We start from the raw sequence: 12755 nt of genomic DNA on the forward strand, positions 1-12755 counted from the left end.
CTAATGCTGCGGGTCAATAATTTTGCTAGATGTACTCAATTTATATGCCTAGACAGAATTTTTTATATCTCAGTCTGAAGCATTTGCAGATATATATATATATATATATATATATATACACACACACACACACATATCAGATCCCTTGGCATTAGCATTATAGAAGATTCATCTTTGGTTCATCAAAATGTTGCTTCCGGAATTAAGGAATAGTCTGCACTCTAAAATACAGTTGCAACCCTCCAAATAAGTTTTCCAACTTGAAAAAACTTAAGATCTTGTCTTCTATAGTGGATGCAATGTAAACATTTTGCACCAAAGAGAATTTCTGTAACAAGTGATGTGATTATGGAATTTCTCTTACATATATAAAACAGTAATGATCAGCTTGGCCAGGCTGGAGCCAAAAATACACTGAAAAAGCAATTTAAAAAATCCTTGGGAGATAAACTGTGCATTAATCTGACAATGGAGACTTCCTATCTTGAAGAAGCTATGAAGAGAAGAGATCATAGGTAATTTCATATCACACAATTTATATCTAATATGTATAAGATTAGAAGTAAAATCTGAAAGGAAAAACCACTGCATCGATAGTATGACTGTCTTAGTCTGTGTTCTTCCTGGTATGAAGGCCTTGTAAAGATAATTATTTTGGGAAGTGATTTCAATGAACAGGAGTTGGGTTGGGACCATGAGACTGAACAGGGAAAGAGGGAAAGACAGGGTATATCACTGCTTTGGGTGACTGAGGCTTCGTCCTTCTGGGGAAGCCTCTGAGAAACTATAGAATAAGTTTCAGACTCTTTTGTCTTAATTCCAGAAGCAGGGTAGTTTAGCTATTGGTTCCTGTTCCCATTGATCAAAGTTGCCCTATGGGGTATTAGCTCTCTCACTTCCAGGTTTGCCCATATGTCAGATGAATAGTAAGTTCCCGTGGGTGAAGAGAAGCCCCAGGAAGAAAAATGAGACACACCAGCTACTGTAAAGTTCAGCCTGCATTCTCCTCTAAACCATGCCATTTATTTATCATGTCACATTCAGCTAAGGTCTTCATCTGAAGCAGCTTCTCAGTTCAAGGGTCAATTGCTCAGAAAGCTATGGGCTGCCTGAAGAAAGCACAAATAATATGGAGAATAAGCTAAAATTAGCACAAATGAGATGGTCTTTGCCAAAGGTGGCTCTGCTCCTTCCCATTTTTTTTCTGGCTGCCCTTTATTTAGTATGCTTTGTGTACCAGACACTACATTAAGCACTTTACAAGGATTACCTACTTTGTTCAATCCTTATAAAGTGGACATTATTACTCTTCCTATTTGAGGGTTGGTTGACAGAAACAGATGTTGTGGATCAGCTATCTCAGTGCATCCGTGCCTGTTGCCAAATGGGTGAGAGGCTTACACATTTGATAAATATGAGGACAAGTGACTATTTTTACTGAGGCTTGGAAAAGACCTAGCCAACCTCCATTATGCTGTTTCTTGACTCTCCTTTATTTTTCTTCTGAACATATTATTTATTGGTTTATTGATTTGCTTATCATTGGTCTCCTGCTACTAGAATGTAAGCTCCTTTGGATTTGGGATTTCATCTGTTTTGTTAGAATGATGCCTGGACCAGGGTGAGTAGTCAGTAATTATTCACCATTGAATGATAAGAGGGAAATGAGCTTTCATTGGTATGAGTTCAATGAAGTTTGTCTTGTTAAGAAATAAAAGAGGTGATAGACCCTGGGACAGGTAAGTGGCAAGTTGCTAAGTCTGAGGGAACAGGTATAGGTCTCTATTGGAAGCTCCAGAGAATCAGTGATAAAGACAAACAGAGAAAAAGAATGAAATAGGAAAAGATGGGAAGGGATTCTTCATTCAGTGACTCCATCTATCAGTGTTTATCAGGCATTATCTGTTCCAATACATAGTAGAGGACACACTGGTTGGATACAATGTTATAAAATGTAGAGGAAAGAGCAAAAAGGGATCAGATACTGAAGAAATTTAGAGGAAGAAACAGGCTTGAAGAAGGCTCTCAGTAGGATATTTGTAAGGGCCTGGCCTTCTCTCTAAAGCATCTGTGTGAGTGATTTGTGGTATGTGTTAGGGAAAAGGATTACAGGAAGTTTCACACTAGAGAGACCTGGAGAGAATTTGACTCTGTTGCCAAGTTTTCAGAGTCAAAGAGGGCAAAGCTAATGTTTTCTACTGATGTGGGTCATCACATGTCATCCAAATGGAGAGCAGCTTTGATTAAAAAGAAAAAAGGAAAGAAAGAAAGAGAAAAAAAGAAAGAAAGAAGGAAATAAAAAGAAAGAAATAGAAACTAACGATTATGTAAAAATTAGCTTCCTGAGGGTGAATTTCTGGAAAGTGGCAAGGTTTAGAAAACCTGATAGAGAAAATAAACAAAACAAGTTATCTTGGGCTTGGGGGATGTGGATGGTAGAGTTGGATGCTGTGTATTCAGCCAACAGTTGAACAAGAACTCTTTGTCCAGTGAATCACTGTTTTCTCCATCAAAGATGAACTGTCAGCTAGACCTGCAAAGGGTTCAAGGATCTCAGTGGTCCCAAGAAGAAATGTGCCCACTCTTCCTTCTTTGTCCCTCTTCCACTGTTGTCTGCCATGTTGCATTCCTTGTCTGTGGGGCAGGGTGTGCCTCGGGTCTGGAGGCTAGAGTCAGAAGAAACATTCCCAACTCCCATGCAGCCATATTCCTTCCCTTTCTTTTGGTGCCAGAACTCTAGGGGACCAAATCCTGGGCTGGTATTTCTGGCCTTTTCTGAAACTTTATGTACTGTTCTAAAAAATTATATCACTGTTACATAAGTGATATAAGTCAAACCAGGAACATGCAGCCCAAGGAAGAAGTACATCTTATGTTTTGATTTCTTCTTTTCTTTTGGCAAAAACTTGTTGTTCCCATTCCTGCTAAGACAGAACTGAAGTCCACTTGATGTGGAGCGGGGAGGGGACCATTCTGCTTAATTGCACTTTAGCTTGGAGTCTGTTCCAGATGCTCTGTTGGTTGCAGAGAAGCCACCGTGGGAAAACACAGTGTGGGTAGGCCTGGGCATGCACAAATGAGGTGCGCTGGCCCACATGCTGCCTCACACAAGATTTTCAGCCAGAGCCAATTTTCCTTAGTGACCTGGATTACAGAGTTGATGAGACCTCACTGGTACATGGTGCCTAGAGCTCTGTCTGAGTTAGGGGTGAGTCTGAATCGAGGAAATATTTCTGCCTAGTAGAGGTTACATGTATTATTGAGCAGGTTATGAAATTGGTATAATTTATGTGATCAGCCTTCTTCCAGCTACCCAGGCTGCAAAAATTAGCATCATTTAAAAATTCCTCCCCTTCCTTTATGTCCTATATGGAAGCAGTCACTAAGTCCTGCATTAAGATAAATCCCTCCCAGTGATTCCTTCCTTTCTCTTCCATGCCCTGCCATCTCTGTGGTGCAGCTCTGGGCTGGGAGATGGCTGGAGGAAGCTGAGAGTGGACTCTGGAGAAAGACATTCGGGATGTGCCTTTGGGCTATGTCACATGACTTGGACAAGCTTAAAGTCCTGTCTTTCAAGCTATTCTTAAAAAATGGGGTTGTGGGGCGCCTGGGTGGCGCAGTTGGTTAAGCGTCCGACTTCAGCTCAGGTCACGATCTCGCGGTCCGTGTGTTCCAGCCCCGCGTCAGGCTCTGGGCTGATGGCTCAGAGCCTGGAGCCTGTTTCTGATTCTGTGTCTCCCTCTCTCTCTGCCCCTTCCCCGTTCATGCTCTGTCTCTCTCTGTCCCCAAAATAAATAAACGTTGAAAAAAAAATGGGGTTGTAACACTTCTCACTTTGCAGGGCTATTGTGAAGATCACGTGAAATGTCATTTATAAGAATGCAGGGACTAAACAGGGTAGTCCAGATTGTTCTTTTAGAAGTGACGATTAGTAGAAAAACGTTTATAAGGACATGCACCAAAAGGTTGTTAGTACTTTTACATTGAAGTGGTGGGATTTATGGCCTCCCCCCACCCCCAACTTTCATGTTTGTGCTTTTCTATATTTTTTAAATCTCCATGATGAAAATGTACTACTTTTGTACCAAAAATCATAAATATGAATTAAAACTCTACCAAACCTTTAATAACCAGCTGAGATGAGACTTCTTTCATTAAAACTTTCCAGGTGCTTCTGAGGCACCTGGATGGCTCAGTCAGTTAAGTGTCTGACTTCTGCTCAGGTCATGATCTCACGGTTCGTGGGTTCGAACCCTGTGTCGGGCTCTGTGCTAACAGCTCAGAGCCTGGAGCCTGGTTTGGATTCTGTGTCTCCCTCTCTCTCTCTGCTCCTCCCTTGCTCATGTTCTCTCTCTCTCAAAATAAATAAACATTTAAAAAATTAAAAAAAAAAACCTTTCCAGATGTTCCCGTTGACAAAGATCCCTTTCCAAGCAAGTTACTGAGTCATTTTGAGATGGAGATGCTCACCTATAAAATTGGGGGAGGGGGAGGTAATAAATTTCAAATGGAAAAAATATATACACTATTATGTATTTATAATATGGATATTATAAATACCCTTACACACACACACACACACACATACACACACATACACAACAACAACAATAAACACACTCTTCTCTGTCCCCCTCTCTCTGGGATGTAGAGATCATGCCTGGGCAAGAGAAAGTGCTTAATAAACACACTCTTCTTTTTCTGAATACCAGAAATACTTTGTATCTCTCTTGTAGCACTTACTGTATTTTACTTTGTATTATGGTTATTTGTGAACTTCCTATATCTGCTCTAGATTATAAGCCCTGTGAAGGCAACAGCTGCTGTATTCTATTCATCTTTTACCACAGAGGGCTTAATGTCTCCTTCCTAGTAGCTGCCAAATATACTCATTGAATGATTGAATGCCTAGGTAAAGGAAGAGGCCTCAGAGTATAATGACATGCCCCCTAAGGCAAAGACATGCCCCCTCAGGGATTCAGATGCTCACTGTCTGACACTGGGCCCACCGGTGTAGTTGCTCAACAAATGTTTGTTGATTGGGTGAGTATGTGTGGCAGCAGGGACCCAGGTTCCTGTGCGGGAAGCTGGAGACCAGGTGAACACACCTGGCCCACTGACAGTGACACAGGTGTCTGTGAAGAGGTTTCTTCTTTGAATTGGAGTTTGAAACTCAGACAGCTATCCAGGGCCAGTCCCTTCGACTGTAGGACATGACCCTGAGTGCTAAGGAGAGGAGAGAGGGGAGAGGGGACTGCAAATGAAAGAGAAAATGAAGGAAATGAAATGGAAAGAGGGCTGGGAAGAAAGTCTTGAAAAAACTGAGGAGGAACAGACAGTCCTGCTTTGGTAACAGGTTTGGAAGAGGGATTCTCCTCAGGTTGGAATTCAGTGTCACTGACATACACCTCCTATTGATGACATCGGGCCAGAAGGACTTTGCTGGACATCTACAGGCAGAGCCAAGGCACGTTCATGGAGTTTTACAAACTTAGAGCAGGAGAGAAAGAAAATGAAGATGCCCCACAGAAATTGAGAGGGCTGGGAAATATGGTACTGTACAAGCACTTTCTAAGAACTCTCATAACCAGTTGTGTGGAACTTTTCATGAAAAATGGAGATTTTGACAGATTAAATAGAAGTGGGCAGAACCTGAGTAATGCTAGTTATCCTATTACTATGGTGCTCTTTTCCCCTTTGCTAATGCAGCCCAAGAAACAAGTGATATATATTATTACGATATACATTATTATGTGTATTCATGGAGTGAAGAGGTAGTTTGAAAGAAAGAAAGAAAGAAAGAAAGAAAGAAAGAAAGAAAGAAGAAATGCAGAAAGGATAATGACTCATTGACAGAACAGGTGTGCCAACAGAGACACAAGACAGAATGAAGGTAATCCCTGGATCTTATTGTAGTATACATGGCCATTTATAGCTCAGTAGAACATCGTGGGACAAAACCTCAGTGTTCTGGGCCATTCAGTGGGCTCCCATCACCTCATGTGATGTCAGTGGGGCCAGGACTGTGAAGAGGTGGGACTTTGAATGTTCACGGATATTTTCTCCAACATTCTTTGTCAAAAGTTTCGACTATCAATGCCTATCTATTCTCTAGGATATTTGTCTTGGGAAGGAAATATCATATGAGGCTGGTATTCGTATGTATATATATGTGTGTGTGAATGTATATTTATTTATGCATGTGTATGTAGGTAGATCAAGAAAAAATAAAAAAATATTTGTAAATACCTATTCTGCATATGACAAAATATTGATGATATGCTTGGTAAGACCAGACAAAAAGAAGAACTAAATCAATTAAATCTTTGAATAGAACTTCAAGATAGCATTGAAGGAGGTGTTACAGAAGACGTAGAAAAAGTATTTTTTGATCACCTTTCAGATTTCATCACTGTTTCACATATAGCATTTCTTCTGATTCTGTGACAACACTGTGAGGTGGGTAGAGTATCACAGTCCAATATTATAGATGAGCAAACATGCCAGAAGGGTAAAGGGGTTTGCGCATAGTGAGTGGCAGGTGGGGAACAGAGCCTAGGTTTGTAGACTCAAAATCTCTTGTTCTTGTGCTATTGCACTAATAAGTAGTAACATTTTGTACCTTATCTCTCATTGTATCTCTTTTATATAAAACATTTTATATCTTATATATGTTATTTATCTTAAATCTTACCATTCTGTCAGCAACTTTGGGTGCTATTCTGATAGAAATAGAGAGTCTATTTCTCCCGAGAATGGCATTTATATATTTATAGACTGTTTCTCTATTTATGATTTCCAATAAAACTTTTAGACATAAAGTTTTTCAAGAACATTATTAGGGACAAATTTAAGGTGATATTTTAGTTATTATTCTGGAAATCCTGTGATCACTTTGACTTTGTATCTCACTGATGACACCCCCATATCCATAGATGGTTCTTCACTGTATTGTTTGTTTTGGGGTGTTGAGTTTGATAAGTTCTTTATAGATTTTGGATACTAACTCTTTTTCTGATATGTCATTTACAAATATCCTCTTCCATTCTGTCAGTTGCCTTCTAGTTTTGCTGATTGTTTGCTGTGTAGAAGCTTTTTATCTTGATGAGGTTGCAATAGTTCATTTTTGCTTTTGTTTCCCATGCCTGCAGAGACATGTCTAGTAAGAAGTTGCTGTGACTGAGGTCAAAAAGACTTCTGCCTCTTTTTTCCTGTTGGATTTTAATGGTTTCCTGCTTCACATTCAGGTTCTTCATCCATTTTAAATTTATGTTTGTGTACGGTGTAAGAAAGTGGTCTAGTCTAATTCTTCTGCATGTAGCTGTCCAGTTTTCCCAGCACCATTTGCTGAAGAGACGGTTTTTTTTTTTTCCATTCGATGTTCTTTCCTGCTTTGTTGAAGATTAGCTGTCCATACATTTGTGGGTCCATTTCTGGGTTCTCTATTCTATTCCATTGATCTATGTGTGTGTGTGTTTGTGCACATACACTCTCTTGATGATTACAGCTTTGTAATACAGCTTAAAGTATGGAATTGTGATGCCTCCAGCTTTGGTTTTCTTTTTCAACATTACTTTGGCTATTTGGGGTCTTTTCTGGTTCCATACAAATTTTAGAATGGTTTTTTCTAGCTCTGTGAAGACAGGTGATGTTATTTTGATATGGATTGCTTTGAATTTGTAGATTGCTTTTGGGTAGTATCGACGTTTTAACAATATTTGTTCTTCCAATCCATGAGCATGGAATGTTTTTCCATTTCTTTGTGTCCTCATCAATTTCTTTCATAACTTTTCTATAGTTTTAAACACACAGATCTTTTACCTCTTTGGTTAGGGTTATTCCTGGGTATCTTACAGTTTTTGGTACAATTGTAAATGGGAGGAAAACTTTAAAAAAACTTGGGTGGTTCTTGCTTCAACAGCACATTTACTAACATTGGAACAATACAGAGAATATTAGCATGTCCTTGCACAAGGATGAGATGTAAATTTGTGAAGTGTTCCATATTAAAAAAAAAAAAAGCTTGGGTGGCTGTGCTGGGCATGAAGATATGCCCCTAAGGTTCCCTTGGGGGAGGATTTGTTACCCTTGGTTCTAGGACTGATGTCAGTAGACAACCTTGAGCAGTCAGCCCCTTTGACAGCTGCCTCACCCAAAGGCACATCATTCCTGGGAATAGCCCACTTCCAATGACCAATTAAGGCAGAGGGTAAAAGTGCAGCTACTTGGGCCCATTCAGGGCAACTCTGAAGGGTTATTTGCTCCTGTGTTCCTTCTGGAGTCAGCTGAGGCTGCTGGACTCGCATTGCAGTCGGATTTCTCTCTGTGCCCACTTCTGCTATTTTTCTCTCTGCTCCAGATGTGTGGATCCCAGAGGCATCCCCTACTTAACATCCTGAACCCTGAACTCTTTCTCACAGTCTACTTCTTGGAGAGCTTGAACTGCAACAGTTCAATTTATCTATGCTTCTTTTGGAGCAGGGGTTGGTAGTTTTCCATAAATGGTTAGATGGTAAATATTTCAGTCCTTGCATTCCAACCCTGCCTTTGTAGTGTGAAAGCCGCCATAGATAACATGTGGATAAATGAGCATGGCTGTGTTCCAATAAAACTTTATTTATAAAAATAGGCATGTGGCTGGATTTGGCATATGGATGTAGTTTGCCAGAGAATTACTAATTGCTGAGAATTACAGATTCATTTCAGATGATTGGAGAATTCTGGAGAAGTCCTGATTAATTTCTTCATGTCCAATATTGCATAAGTTACAAAGCAGCTCTTTATTGTGCATACTGAGTGCTGAATGCTGGATAAAGCCAGTAAGATACACTCCTAACAGAGCTAACAGCCTATGAATACAGTTTCAACACAAGACAGATTTATGATCTAATGCTAGAAGGTACTTTTAGAGGTTGTCTTCTGCTTTAGGCAGAGTTGTTCCCCTTTAGCCTGGTTCATTAGCAGCTTGGCATCCCCTTCTCAGGATCCATGGAGATGGAGGAAGAAGACTCCCAAAGGGAAGAATGAGGGAAGGAAATGACCAAGACCTCTGCCAGCACTTTTGCATGTTATTTCACTTCCTTCACACAAACTGTGGGTATTAGCATCCCCATTTTGCATAGGAAGAGATTGCCTTGGAGAAAGTAAGGGGGTCTTGTAAACAGTGAAACTGTTACACCTTGTAAACTGATTTTAAACCCAGGCGTGTGGGACTTCAGAGACGATGCCCTTTCCACTCCCCCAGGCTGACCTGCCAGCTTGGCCTTGGACTGAAGATAGTTCTTTAAACCTGATCATTTCTGCCTAAGAGTGCTTGGCACAAAGAGCTGAATCCTGGACCAACTCTCATGGCTCTGTTCCTGGTGTTCATTGGAGGCTGAGTTTCCACATTCTTGCCATTAGCAGCCAGCTCTGAACTGTGGCATCTGATGAGTTGAAGCTTTTGGATGCCTGGGCCTGGCTGGGTGGTTCTGGCTTTGAAGTTCACTTTCAATCCTTGCAGGTATGAGCATGGTGCCCCCCCCACCCCCCTGCACCAAGCCCTATCACCTTCGTTCTGTCAGGCAGCTGTCATCACCCCATAGGGCTTTTCTTCACAGCCTGTTGTCAGGAAGCAGGCCAACTCCTTGGGAAGGTGAGAGAGGAAATTAGGAGGCTGGGGGCTGGAGGGAATCATGCCATCGCTATGCTCTTACCCTAGGGCTGATGGAAATAACACTGCTTGGGCAGCTGGGGAGATCTGGCTGAAGCCCAGGCTCTCCTGCACATCAGCAGTGTGGTCCTGGGTAAGTCCCGTAATGTCTTTGAACTGCTTCTCACCCGTATAAAGAGGGTAAATGTTCTGGCTTGCATACTTACTGCATGGTGAGGTTGTAAGGATCCATCTGAGTGACACGTGAGAGAAAGCAGCTGGAGAAGAAACAGGGCATAGTTCAGTGGTTCTCACACGTCAGTAAGAACCACCTGGAGGCTTGTCAAAACGAGAATCCTGGGGCCACTTTCAGAGTTTCTAATTCAGTCGACCTGGGGTGGGACCTGTTCTTCAAGATCCCTTTCTTTTCTTTTCTTTTCTTTTCTTTTCTTTTCTTTTCTTTTCTTTTCTTTTCTTTTCTTTTTTTCTTTTCTTTTCTTTTCTTTTCTTTTCTTTTCTTTTCTTTTTTTTTAAATATGAAATTTATTGTCAAATTGGTTTCCATACAACACCCAGTGCTCATCCCAACAGGTGCCCTCCTCAATGCCCATCACCCATTTTCTCCTCTCTGCCATCCCCCATCAACCCTCAGTTTATTCTCAGTTTTTAAGAGTCTCTTATGGTTTGCCTCCCTCCCTCTCTAGCCCTTTTTTTTCCTTCCCCTCCCCCATGGTCCTCTGTTAAGTTTCTCAGGACCCACACATAAGAGTGAAAACATACGGTATGTGTGTTTCTCTGTGTGACTTATTTCACTCAGCATAACACTCTCCAGTTCCATCCACGATGCTGCAAATGGCATGATTTCATTCTTTCTCATTGCCAAGTAGTATTCCATTGTATATATAAACCACAATTTCTTTATCCATTCATCAGTTGATGGACATTTAGACTCTTACCATAATTTGGCTATTGTTGAAAGTGCTGCTACAAACATTGGGGTACAAGTGGCCTTATGCATCAGCACTCCTGTATCCCTTGGGTAAATTCCTAGCAGTGCTATTGCTGGGTCATAGGGTAGATCTATTTTTAATTTTTTGAGGAACCTCCACACTGTTTTCCAGAATGGCTGCACCCATTTGCATTCCCACCAACAGTGCAAGAGGGTTCCTGTTTCTCCACATTCTCTCCAGCCTCTATAGTCTCCTGATTTGTTCATTTTAGCCACTCTGACTGGCGTGAGGTGATATCTCAGTGTGGTTTTTGATTTGTATTTCCCTGATGAGGAGTGACATTGAGCATCTTTTCATGTGCCTGTTGGCCATCTGGATGTCTTCTTTAGAGAAGTGTCTATTCACGTTCAAGACCCTTTTCAAATTTCTTTTTCATGAAGCCTTTCTTAGGTACTATAGTTCCAGCTGGTCTCTACTCTAAATTTGTAAACTGCAAAGTCCCATGGTTTGTACTCCTGTGGAATGGCACCCATGGTGAGCCCAGCAGTGGCTGCCTGGAGTGCTCTCTTGGGCAGGATGATGGAGCCACATCCTGGCTCAAGGCAGAGTGTCAGCACTTATTCACATAGGTGTAGACAGGGAGGTGGCAGCATGCATAATAGATATTTGTCATCCCTGACTTAGAGACTCTTGTGTATTTTCTGTGTGCTGGGCTTGTATTTACAATTAAATTATACACTTCTTGATGACAGATGCAATGTCTTTTACTGCTGTCTCTTCTGTGATACTTGGCTTCGAACAAATCACCCTGAGCTCTGAACTCCCTGAGCACAGGGCTGTCTGTGTCCTGCTCATTTTGACTTCCAAGGACTAGCACAGTGGTGCCAGGTCATGTTAGTGGCTGCAAATATTCTTTGCTCAATCAAATAATAATTTTAAAATACTGGAATAATGTTCCCTAAGTTTTTGTTCTGGCTACAATTTAACGACTTTAAATCTAATCTACATTATTGACACGCTCTCCACTATTTTCTTAAGTCCAGGCAATCAACAAACCAATAAATCAGGCCATGATTTGCAGTGTTTGTCAATTTTTGTGGTGAAAATACTTCTGCCTTGTTGATTTCGAGCTCCCAAAGTGACACCATTGAATACAGAGTTGGGAAGAGGGGCGCAGCAGCACACCCCTCTACAGGTTTTCCACTACACACACACACATAGATGGAAATAACCTCCAAGCACAAGTAAATGTAAACCTATTAGGAAGTGATGGTTTTTGAATATTTATTACCTTTTAACAATATTACTGATTTGTTCGTAAGTTTGCATGATTTAATGATTAATAATGGCCGTGCTTGACACCCTGGTCTGCATGATTCCTAAAACTTTAACAACTGGTTCTCGTGAGTTCTCTTGAGCACACCACTGGATGAATTGGTATAGGTCTGCAGAAGTTAGGACTTTTTTGGTTGCAAGTAATAACAGTTTACCAAATAAATTGCCTAAGCTGAGAGGAATTATTTTGCCTTACAAAATTTATTTTTAATTTTTTAAATGTTCATTTATTTTTGAGACAGAGAGAGACAGAGCATGAGTGGGGGAAGGTCAGAGAGAGAGGGAGACACAGAATCTGCAACAGGCTCCAGGCTCTGAGCTGTCAGCACAGAGCCAGACGCGGGGCTCGAACTCACAGACCATGAGATCTTGACCTGAGCCTAAGTTGGAAGCTCAACTGACTGAGCCACCCAGGTGCCCCATTGCCTTACAAAATTTAAAGCACAGAAGGGTAAGGTATGTCTGGCTTCAGGCCAGGTGTCTTTAGGACCTGTTCTTTTTTTCTGTCAGCTTTTCTGTCCTCTACGTGATGTCAAGTTGCCCACCTACAGCTCAGGCCTCCTTGTCTGAGGTTTCAGTAATCCAGAAAGAAGCAAGGCCTTGGCCTCACTGCTTCTGTTTATGTTCTCTGTCCCTGAGCCAGGGTCCAGGGCTGGGAAGTGTGAAGCTCTCTGCTGGGGACTCAGTTGTTTCTCCTCACCATCAATGCATATGTTGACACTCCACCCTCCAGTGTGATGTATGAAGATAGGGTTCTCGTGATGAGATTAGTGCCTTTATAAGAGAGCTTTCTCTTTCTGTCAAATAAGGATGTAGTGAGAAGGCAGCCATCTATCTGC

The 12755-nt window shown here is 41.3% G+C and overlaps 1 non-coding gene across 1 annotated transcript; it reads left to right on the top strand.

The window, feature by feature from the left end:
- The first annotated feature begins 7905 nt into the window (after positions 1 to 7905).
- Positions 7906 to 8011, top strand: LOC122484528. Its single transcript, XR_006297599.1, has one exon. It is a non-coding gene; the product is annotated as a U6 spliceosomal RNA (small nuclear RNA).
- Positions 8012 to 12755: the final 4744 nt, after the last annotated feature.

This window comes from Prionailurus bengalensis, chromosome D1 (genome assembly GCF_016509475.1).
Source record: "Prionailurus bengalensis isolate Pbe53 chromosome D1, Fcat_Pben_1.1_paternal_pri, whole genome shotgun sequence".
NCBI lineage: Eukaryota > Metazoa > Chordata > Mammalia > Carnivora > Felidae > Prionailurus > Prionailurus bengalensis.